Source organism: Vulpes lagopus, chromosome 2 (assembly GCF_018345385.1).
Source record: "Vulpes lagopus strain Blue_001 chromosome 2, ASM1834538v1, whole genome shotgun sequence".
Lineage (NCBI taxonomy): Eukaryota > Metazoa > Chordata > Mammalia > Carnivora > Canidae > Vulpes > Vulpes lagopus.
The window spans coordinates 140,918,262-140,930,647 of NC_054825.1; the positions used below are offsets into that span (position 1 = coordinate 140,918,262).

The 12,386-nt window shown below is 35.1% G+C and overlaps 1 pseudogene; it reads right to left on the reverse strand.

The window, feature by feature from the left end:
* Nucleotides 1-354: 354 nt before the first annotated feature.
* Nucleotides 355-12,386, reverse strand: part of LOC121478337 — a 34,851-nt pseudogene continuing 22,819 nt past the window's right edge.

The following is a 12,386-nucleotide window of genomic DNA, read 5'->3' on the forward strand; positions in this document are numbered from 1 at the left end:
AATATTGAGTTGTGAGCTCACTCTGATGAGATGAAAGAAACCTGAGAAGAAACAAATGATATGTGATACCATAATGTGAACAGAGGTAATTTTTTTACAGAATACTGATACCTACATGAGAAAATTCAGTTTAATGTGAATGTTTTTCTTGAAAAAGTTAAAATAAATAGCAATAGGAGGGGAGAGAGAATGAAACAGAGGAGGAGAAACAGAGGGACAGAGAGGAGGATAGGGATATTCTTCCTACTTCATTTACGCACTTAAGTCTGTGGAAGAGAAAGCCAACTCAGAAGACTCTTCATGCCGTTTTTCTGGCCCTGTTCTTTTATTTTTTTTAATTATTTTTTATTTTTTTGCAATTTTATACCTTTATTTGACAATCAGCGATTAGTTATCATCCACATTAACAGTCTGTAGATTCTTGAAAGTGGTGATAGGTACGTAGGTAACCAGCGTGTAGAGCTTGTTTGGTGAATCTCCATCCTCGTTGTGTTTTCTGGACAACCGCACACGGATATGGTATGGAACATTCCTTATTCCTTTGGCCCAGACAGCGTTATTGAGCCTGGTGTCCATGTGCACATCTGGAGCTCCCATCTCCTTCATGGCAAATTTCCGGATCTCTTTGAGTGCCCCTGGGGCACGCTTCTTGAAACCCACTCCATGGATACGTTTGTGAATGTTGATGGTGTATTCTCTGGTCACTACCTGTTGATGGCAGAATGGCCCTTCTTCTTGTCGCCACCCTTCTTTGCGGGAGCCGTTCTGCTGGGCCCTAGTTGAAAAGGAAGGGCCCTGTTCTTTTAAATGAGTACACTTTTCCAAAATGTGTTATGTTTGAAATACTAACCTCATAGTGCTATGTAAATTAGAAAGTGCATTGAACCTGAGGCCAGAAGATCTTTAAACTGAAGAGCAGCCTGAAGGGCTAGTCCCTGTCTAGAAAATTTCTTAGTTAGCTGACCTTGGGAAAGTCAGCCATTCTGAATCCTACTTTCCTTTTTCTCACCAGGTTTTTGTGAGGCTCAAAAATGGTGGGCGTGCAACATCTCTGCTTTATTTTTTGACTCTTTCCAAAACTATTAAGTATTAGATAAATCTAAAGCGTTCTTTCATTTTTCCAATATTTATTCACGATCGGGGAGCTTTTCAAGTTTCAGTGATGTGTGTACTCCTATGAGAGCACATGCAGAATGAATTTACAATTAATTACTTGTTTGGCTGCAGCAATAAATAAAAATACCCAAATCTGAATCTTTCAGAAAGTCAAGAAAAGCATTATTCCTTATCTAGTATTTTCACAGAGCTAAACACAGATCCTTGACAAGGTGGAGATATGGCTACATGCCCTCAACACATGCTTTTGATGAATTGCCATTTGTGTAGGTACTCCTATAGCTTTCCCCAAATCTGACTTCGCATTCCATGTGACATCCTCTGCTTGAAGTCCATCTACAGCCTACACATACGCTAGCATTGGAAAAACAGCCACCTGTTCTATTTCCCCGAAGGTCTATTTCTTCCTTATTACCTAGCCCAACAAAGCAGGAAAATTTAGCCAACTTTATTTTTGTGATGGGACTCCAAATAGACAACATGCTGAGGGCAGGCCTGGAATTTGGATTTTTATCTTTAATTCACGGTATTTATGAGGGATAGAGCAAATAGTTATTCTTGATCATTTGAACTGTAGAGGAGGTTATCAAATTGAGAAGGGATAGAGGATACCTGGCATTTCTATTAAAGTAGCGAATAGACAAAATTTAGAGATATTTTAATCTTATTCTATCTCTGAGGCTTCATGACCTTTGAGAAGAAACATGTGACTCAGCCCAGAACAAAAAGGAAACAAAACAAAACAAAACAAAACAGCAAAAAATTCTTAAGGGGCTAGAGATCGTGGTTAGCCTAAAGCATTTTGGTTTTTCTTGATAGTTCCCTCCAGTTCTCAAAACTAGTTTTCTCTGAAAAACAAAACAAAACAAAAAAACAAACAGCACTGAAACCTCTTTATGACCTGCCAGATCAACTTTCTTGAGTTTCTTAATGTTACTCTTTCCTATAGATTATATGCTGAGAGTGGAAGACAGGAAAGCTCCTTTGACTTATTACTTTTAATAAAGTGATTGTCTTTAGTAGGCTCATGATTTGTCACCAGAATTTTATTTCTTATTTGATTAACTCTCAAGCATTATGATTTGAAAAGCTATCAGGCTGCTGTCAAAACTTGAAATACTCTCTAAATTCATTTTTTAAAAATTTATCTCATCAGAAGGATAAAAGAAGTCATATAACATGTATATGTAAAAAGGATTATCTAAAATTTAAGTAATATCACATCTACACCATGGCATTTGTCCTAAAAATGTTCCAAAATATATTTCTTTTTTTTCCTGTCATTCCCCAGATACAAAATGTAGACATTCTTTTTCATTTCTATGCTGTAAGTTGAGTATATGTGCAAATTTTACTTAAAAGGCGATAAAAGACATATTGGAACATCAGACAGGAATGTGGCTCTCATCCAAATCCTAGGTTTATTCTCATTGGCACCTTGAAATAACCCCACATTCACCCAAATAGCTAAAATAGACTTATCAGAGAAATGCAGAAAATAAAAAAAATTTAAATGAACATCAGATTGGGCAGACAATATTGCTTTCCTAACCAATAGTCATTCTCTTTTTAGTGAACAGAATGCCAATTATGTTGAGTGATCAGAGAATGAAAAATGTGTTCCCAGAAGGCCAGCCCCTCTCTAACCTTAAGAGGTGAACCATTGACTGATTTGAGCCAAGCAAAGTCATCCTTTGCCAGTATTTGTGGTAGAGATGGAGGTATGACACTTTCTCACAATACTTGGAATGAGACTTTCTGGAAAGTCAGGAACTTCTGGGAAAGTTCTTGCTTTGATGGAAAGAGAGGGACCTAGAAGAACTGCTCCTTCTCTACTTTTTCTCTTTTGGACATTGTCAATTAAAGATGTATTGCTTGGAATGGTGGCAGTTATTTGGGGAGCATTAGAGAGGAAACTTGGAGGGTAAAGCCTACTTGCTGAGGTTGGTGGCACAGAGAATGGAAACCAATGGTTAACCTGAGCTGCCTAACCTATACTTTCGTTTATGAAATAATCAATGTGCTGATTGTTTAAGTGGCTAATCATTGTTTTTCTCTGTTCTTTACAAACAAAAGTATCCGTACTGACAAATAAGCATTCTGTGATTTGCTAGTTGGCCATGCTTGAGATACCTATTTTTCATTTTTAGGCCTACTGACTGGTTTCTATTGTGAGTTTAAATTTTTTTACTTTGAATTCAGCATGGAAGAGGAGATTGCAGTGGATGTCCTTTGTGCCATATAGTGTTTTTTTTTTTTTTAATCCTACGATCCATTATTAGCGTTGTTATTATGTGCATATGTCACTTGCGGTTCCTCTCTGCTATAGATATTGCTGATACTGAATTAAAGATTTTTTTAAATTTTTATTTATTTATGATAGTCACACACACACACACACACACACACACACACAGAGAGAGAGAGAGAGAGAGAGAGAGAGAGGCAGAGACACAGGGAGAGGGAGAAGCAAGCTCCATGCACCGGGAGCCCGACGTGGGATTTGATCCCGGGTCTCCAGGATCGCGCCCTGGGCCAAAGGCAGGCGCTAAACTGCTGCGCCACCCAAGTATCCCCATATAGTGTGTTTTTACATTTGTTTCTGCAGGTTTCACAATGGGCCAGCTTATATAGTAATTTGGGATTCCCCATTTCCTAAGGGTAGTCTTTATTCAGATGTACACTTGCTGCTTAAAGTGTGGGCACCCTGTTAGAAATGCAGAATCTTGAGCCCTACCAAATCAAGACCTGATTTTTAGTAAGATTCCTAGGTGATTCGTATCCAGTTTGAGAAGCTCTGTAGTCAAGGAATCTTCTTGGGTTTCTAATTTTTAACAGATGAATCTATTTTTACTCATGGCCCTAAGAAGAAAGAAGCATTCAGCTTCCTTCTTCAAGCAGGTAGGGAGAGTTCTCAATTCCCTATTTCAGAAACTGAAACAGGGCTGCCCTTTGTCCTGTGGAGCTCATCCCCTGCAGTGAACCTGTACCCTGGCCAGCCTCCCCAGGCGGGCTTTGAAACCTCAATTTCTACACTCTCCTGAATCTCTCAGCTTCGGCAAACAAAATAACCTGCTTCTGTGATTTCTCTTCAGGTAGCTTTCTTGATGTCAATATTTTCTAGGTTTTTCTTTTTTTAGTGGGTGAGTTTGTATTTTAGCATTTACATATTTTTAGAAAAGGGGGAGATCTTTTCTCTTGGCTTTCTAGGACTGCTCTATTAATGAGAAGTCTCAATTCCAAAGGGCTTTAGTTCAGTGAGCTTGTGGGAGGTAGGAAAAGTAAGCATAAAATACTAGAGAAAGACTATAGCTTTTATTTAATTTTGATAAAATAATGGAGTAATATAGGCTTAATTATAGCTGTTAGTAAAACTGACATGCATAGAAGTACTGTAAAATTAACAGGAGGAAAAGGGAGAGAGAGGACATGAAGAGAAAGCTGAGTAAGCTGACAAGATCAATGAAAGGTAAGTAAGGGAAACTAATGATAAAAATGTGTTAAATGATAAGTAAATGTGTTACATAGTAAATCAGATGGAGTGAATAACACCTCATATGTTAGTTACATTAGCAAGCAAATTTGCATATATTTTTATATTAAATAACCAGAATGGTGTAAAAAACATGATATATTTTGTTGTTTTTAAGAAAGACACCTAAAGCAAAGTGGCAGATAAAGGTTGAAAATATTGATAGAGATGTAACAGGCAAATGCAAAAGTAAAAAGGGAGCAAGGAAGGAAGGGAAGAATTCAGACAAAGCAGAATTCAAGGTTAAGATCATTAAAGAGGACTGCAGAAATAGACTTCAGGCAGACCTTCCATTTGGTTAGGCTGAGGGATGATACACCTGGGAAACTGATCTTCGCTCTACTTATCTCTTCCTAAATACTGAGGGATATGCTAAAGGCTGTTTTGTACCAGTTTTTTTGTATCTTGTGAGCAGGCAGGAAAGGAGCCAGGTTTTGTAAGCCATGGCAAAGGAAAACTTCTCTCTTAAAAAAAAAAAAAAAATGAGAAAATCTCACTCCACACAGGTGATATTCATAGCAACTTTATGTCCTTCTGGGGACATGAGGACCTTGAAGATTGGGGGTTATGCTATGGTTGCTCCTGCTTCACGTTACTATCTCCATAAATTTCATTCTTTTTTGCTGTTAGAGATATTTTACACCCTCTCATTCTGCCTGATGGAATCTTTCAGTCAATTGCACCACCATCTCATTTGCTTTAAAAAAAAAAAAAAAAGATGACAGAAACTAATAGCAAATATTTCTGTTCTGTCAAATAATATAAAGGAAATAAACTCAATTTCTAAAATAATGGTACTGAAGAAGGATAAGCAAAACCCAACAACATATGATATATGAGAAATGAAAACATGTGTCATAAAAGAGTACTTTTCTCTGATTATGAGTAATCAAGTAAAAAATTAATGGAAACCTATCTAATTTCATAAGGCTGATGAATGATTCTATCTTTTCATAGGAAAAATAAAACACTGCCCCAGAAACTAAAGAAAGATTTTAAAAATGCTTTTAAGCAACTCATATGCCACAGAAGAAATTAAGTTATAAAATATTTTAAAAAATAAATGATGAAGTATCATATATCAGAACCTATGGAAGAATGGCAGAAAAAGGGCTTAGTCATACCTATAGCTTTTATATAGTTATATTATTAAGACCTAAGGAATAAAAATTAATTATCTCCAACTCAGAATGTTTAAAGCTCTAAAATACAGAAAGAAAAAGGAAGAGAGCTATTATGTGAATCTAAAAACCAATTCTTATAAAAACATTACAAATAGAAAACTTATAAATTTATAAATAGATTTGGCATTAGATGACCAAATATGAAAAAAAAAAGATAGCAACATGTTTTAAGAAATGGTAAGCATGGAGTAAGGTAGCACTTTGGTTGATTCTATGCCTGCATGTATATAATCTGAAAGAAGTTGATAATATAAGAAATTAGTGATGATGAGGATAACTTAAAAAAGTTAACCTTGAAACATAAAGCAAAGTAAGACATTTACCATAGGGGGGAAAACAGAGAGTTTTCAAAGGGTTGCTTCCTTCAATAAAGCATTAAACCACAGAATTAAATAACCAAGCCATTAACAAATAGAAAATTCTAATACTATTTACATTGTTCTGGAGCATAAACAATGATGAAATATTCAAAATCTTTTCTTTTTTTTTTCAACATCTTTTTATGAAGTCAATACAACTTTGAAACTGAAACTGGGCAATAAAAGCTACAAACCAATTCCACTTACAAATATTCATGCAAACTTCTAAATAAAAACAATAACAGGTTGCTATGTGAGGTCCAAGCCAGTAACTTAAAGTTAGATAAATATTATGAAATCTGTTACTATAATTAACCAGAACAATAAATCAAAGTAGAATTCTATGATTATTTTCTTAGATGTTGAAAAGATACTGAATTAAATTTAGTATTTATTCATCATAAGAACCTTTCATAGAACATGGATAAGTAGACATAAATGAATATACGTCTGTGTATCCAGCTCACTCTTAAAGTACCAGAATCATTACCATTCAAGTTCAAAGCAAGACTTTTCAAGTAATGCTAAGTTTGATTGTTTGGACAAAATATACAGTTGCAAAACAACTACAGTAAATAGAAATTGATAAAAATGCTTTTTAAAAGCTGTGAAAATGTACCAAAAGAGTGATGGATTTTCAGGAAACAATTTGAGGGGAGTGTCTGAATTTGGATATATTTCCCCCAGTTAGTAAGTGTCAGAGCAGAGATTTGAATACAGCAGACTCACTTCAGAGATTATGCCCTTTGCATAATACAATCCTACTTAAATATGCTAAGAATTCAGACAGTGAAAGGAGACACACAGAGAGAAGTAGCTTCCTTTCACTATTTCTCAGAGGTAACCACTATTTCCAAATTCCAGTGTGTCCTTCCAGAAACTTCCTTTGCTTCATCCCCATAAATGTATATTCATTCATCCATCTGTCTACATTGGTCTTTCATCTATTATCTACCTTTTTTTTTTAAAATTTTTATTTATTTATGATAGGCGCACAGTGAGAGAGAGAGAGAGAGGCAGAGACACAGGCAGAGGGAGAAGGCTCCATGCACCGGGAGCCCGACGTGGGATTCGATCCCGGGTCTCCAGGATCGCGCCCTGGGCCAAAGGCAGGCGCCAAACCGCTGCGCCACCCAGGGATCCCTATTATCTACCTTTTTATAGTAGGTGGCAATCACAGAATGTAAAGGAGAGGATACATTTAAATATGTAAATAATGGCAAAAAATGTCTTGATTAAAGATACCATTTTATAATGTCAGAAGCTGACTGATGAACTGGAAAAAAAATGAGATGCAAAAAAAAAATAAATAAATAAAAAAAAAATGAGATGCATATGATAGGCACAAAATAAATACTATGAAAAATCTACCAACTGATAATTGGAGGGGAGAACAATTGTATGACAGAACAATTCAGAAAAGAGGAGAGATGTATGTTCAAAGATGATTTTTTCAGTGGTTAAAAACTGGAAGCAATTTGACTTTTCATTGGGGAATGGCATACCATGAAATATATAACTACTTTTTTAAAAAAGGATGAAAACAATGAGTTACACTTAGTTGGGTTTTGTTTGGTATTTTAAAAAAAAGATTTTATTCATTTATTTGAGAGAGAAACAGAGATAGCAAGGGAGAGCACAGGCTGGGAGGAGAGGGAGAAGCAGGCTGTGTGCTGAGCAGGCTCAGGGAGCCTGACATGGGGCTGGATCCCAGGACCCTAATCATGACCCAAGCCGAAGGCAGATGCCTCACTGACTGAGCCACCCAGATGCCCTTAAAGTTAGTTGTTTTGAACTGGAGTAATGCTCATGTTATATTGTTAAAGGAAAAAAAGTAATTTGAATAAAGTGTATTGAGTGATTCCAATGTTGATAAAATCTCAAATGTATAAACTTAAAAGTTTATGTATGTGTATATATTTGGTAAGTTTGATTATAAATTAGGCTGCTGTCAGGGATTACTTGTCCCTGTGGTAGGAAAGAAAGAGGTCAGTGATTGGAAGGAGAGGGCAGGGTGAGAATAATTTTATTGAATGCATATTAGTTTGTTTTACATATTACAATAATCATATTTTTATTTCCTAGATATATGTATATTAAAGAAAAATAAAATGAACACAGACTCCTATTTCAATGGTGTTTGATTACTTAGTTGCAAATAAATGGAATCCGTAAATTAAGATAAATCAGAGGACTTCTTTGAGGGAAACATGCAGTTCTAAAAATTGAATTGTCTATGTAGATGAACTTAGTGAAAACAGAGTGGAAAACTAGCAACATGTTGCATGAATAGAAAACAAAAATCCAAACAAATTTATATTCTTTTGTTCATTCAAAATTAATGACTTGTATATAACAATTGGTACATGTGATCACTCAGATCAGCAGGTTTGATTAAGTATTTTCTTCCATTTATCAGTATTTCTATAAACTTGTGAAATTAAAGTGATCTAGCTTACTTGATACAGTTTCTGTGTTGAAAAATACACTAATTTTCTAGGCATCAGATTTTAACTGACCATTTAATTAAGCCAGGTGTGAAACAAGAGTGGCCCTGGAATAGTTGTGACAATCTGAACAAACTCTAAAAGTCTGACAGGGCCTGTGGCATTGCTATCTTCTCTCCTACAGTTAGCTTAAGTCTTCTAATATCTGTATGGAAATAAAGTCAGATATAAACATAGAGAAACAACAAAGAAGAACACAAATTCCAGGTGGATTGCACATTTAAATGTAATACAAATCAACAATAAACAACAAAAATCCCAAATCCACTAAGATAATTATAACAAAAACAATTGTGGAAATAAGTAAATATGCTTATTACTCTATGCTTGTCATTACTGTCCTTTTTCTAAGACTATTTTCTCTTAAAGTAGAAAATTGTAGCCTCTCACTTCTATTAAATACCAATTTTACTGGCTCTAGCCAGGGTAATTAGGTAAGAAATAGAAGTAAAAAGCATCTAAAATTAGAAAAAACTAAATCTTCCTCAATTTACAGATGACATGATCTTGTATATAGAAAATCCTAAGGAAGACATTAAGCAAACTATTAGAAATAATAAGTGAATTCAGATGAGTTTTAGGATATAAGATGAATATACAAAAATCAGTTGCATTTCTATACACCATCAATGAACATTCCAAAAATGAAGTTACTCAAACAATTACATGAACAATAACATTGAAGGTATGAATTTAATGAAAACATGCAAGACTTGTACACTAAAAACTACATAACATTGAAATAAAAAAGGAAATTCGAAAAAATGTAAATAAATGGGTAGACATTCCATATTCATGAATTAGAAGATTTAATATTGTTAATATGGCAATATCTCCAAATTGATATGCAGATTCAATGCTAGTGTTGATAAAATTCTAGCCATTTTCCTTTCACAAATTAAGAAATTGATCCTAAAATTCATATGGAAATTTAACAGACTCAGAATAAATGAAATTATTTTGAAAAAGAGGAATGAAGTTGGAGGACTCACATTTACTAATTTGAAAGCTCACTAAAAATCTGCAGTCATTGAGACACTATAATACTGGCATAAAAATAGATCAATAGAATGGAGATTCTGCACATAAACCCATAAATTTATAATCCTTCTTTAGATAATTGATTTTTGACAAGGGTGCCATGACAATTCCTTGAAGAAAAATATCTTTTTGATAGAGCAGGAAGAACTACTTAACTACATGCAAAATAATGAAATTGGACACCTATCTCAAAGAATTCCAGAAATTAACTCAAAATGTATCATAACCCTAAAGGCTAGAATTATGAAACTTAGAAAAAACCTAAGAGTAAATTTTGACCTTGAGTTAGTTAATAGTTTCTTAGATTCAACAAAAGTAACAAAAGAGAAAAAAAAAATGAACTTCATTGAAAAATAATTTAGACCAGAGACAACAAAAGAAAAAATATTTTGGATTACTTCAGAATAACTTGGATTACAAAAATAGTTTGCAGCAACTTTTGTGCTGCAAATGATACTGTAAAGAAGTAAAAGAGCAATCCACACAATGGAACATATTTGCCAATAATATATTTGTGTAAGGAAATTTGTTGAAAAAATATAAAGAAATCTTACAGCTAAGTTGGGGGAAAAAAAAAGACAACTTGATTAGCAAAAGCCACAGGAGCTGAACTGATGTTTCTCTAAAGAAGATACACAAATTGCCAATAAGCACATGAAAAGATGCTCAACATTATTAGGAAATGCATAGCAAAATTATGATGATGTGCTGTTTTACGCACACTGCAATGGCTATAATAAAAAAGACAGAAAATGACAAATACTATGGAGGGTGGGGGAAGAACCCTCATTCATGACTGGTGGAAATGTAAAAAGATGTAGTCAATTGAAGAATAGTCTGGGGGAAAAAAAAGAAAAATAGTCTGGAAGTTCCTCAAAAGCTTCATAGAATTACCATCTGACCAAGCAGTTCTGCTCTTTGGTAGGTACTCAAGAGAAAGGAAAGTATGTCCACACAAAAACTTGTACATGAATATTCATAGTAACATTATTTATGGCAATCAAAAAGTTGTAACAGCCCAAATGTCCATCAGCTGATGAATGGATAAAGCAAAGTGGTATATCCATACAATGGAACATTTTTCGGCCATAAAAAGGAATAAAAGTACTGATACATGCTACAACTTGGAACCTTGAAGGCATTATGTTAAGTGAAAGAAGCCAGTCCTAAAATACCACATATTATATGATTCATTCCATCTATCTTAAATGGCCAGAATAGGCAAATCCATAGAGACAGAAAATTCATTAGTGGTTGCCTAGGGTTCAGGAGTGAGGATTTGTCAGCAGGAAATATAGGAAGTGATTGCAAATGGGTATTTTTTGTTTTGTGGTGGGCAAAATGTTCTAAAATTGGATTGTGATAGTTGAACAAACCTGTGGACATGTGAAAAAATGAAATAATATATTTAAGTGGGTGTATTGTATGGTATATGAATTATGTATTGATAGAGCTGTTCAAACAGATTCCAAACAAAACAAAGCAACAGAAAGCTACAGTTGTTGAAGGCTTTAAATTAGGAACTAACTTAACTATTTGTGGCCAACTGCCCTTGGACGGAATGACAACTTTATACTTTTCTAGGGCTCTTGGGAAAAATGATAGATGATAGTTCTTTAACCACATACAGTGTTCTGCATTTCTGAAACACGCTTGCTTATATGCCATCTTAGTTGCTTCTAATAACCTTGTAATGTGAACTGTCAGTCATTATTGTACACATTGGCAGATGGGTAAAGATAAATCTGAGATACTCAGTGGTTTTTCCCAAAGTTGTATCTCCAGCAAATGGAAAATCTAAGTCCAATGTTTTTTCATTATTTCTGGCTGACTTGGGATTTTTTTTCCAAGATGATCGCCAGCCAGGGTTTTCTGTTGCTATACCTACCAAGGTCAAAACACCCAATCTGACCATGTTTGAGATCTTTTTCTGGCTTACTTCTTTTTCTTTTTGTTGTGAGGGATGCCTCTCTTTTCTACACTCAGTTTTGCTCATTGGATATTAAAACTATGATTAGTGACCATGAGTCTGACTCATGCAAGTAAAATGTTATTAACTAGAATCATCTGAGTACAGAATCAAAGATACCAGTGGAAAATAAATCTGGAAGCGGGGCAGAGCAAGGAAAAGGAGAAAAGGGAGGCATTAAAACTTGAGCATCGGGCACCAGCAAAAAAGAAACTTTCATTTGAACTCATATGAATCCCTAGCACATTATACCGTATCCTGTGAGGCTAGAAACCTGTCTCCATGCTCAATAACACGGCATATTCTGGCAGAGATGGGTGTGACCATCTGACTGTGTTGGAATGTGATAGGGCAGAAGGGTTAGCAGTTCCAAACATTTGTTTCTCTCAGGGGCTCCAATTTTTCACTCCATGAAAACTTGGCGAGGTGCCATTTCTTGATTTTTTTTTTAAACTCCTCTTTTCCCTTGCCAACTTGCATTGCATGGCAACCGGGAATATGCCTGATCACATAAGGAAAATTCTGATTGAGGCCATGCAGTGTATGAAGCCCTGGTTCAACTTTGAGCTTTGCCTCTGACCCAGATATATCCAGCCTAGGGACTTGAAAATCACATTTGGCAGTTGTATGCAGGAACAGGATAGGACTGACTTTCTGCCTCTCTGTAAAGAGAGATAA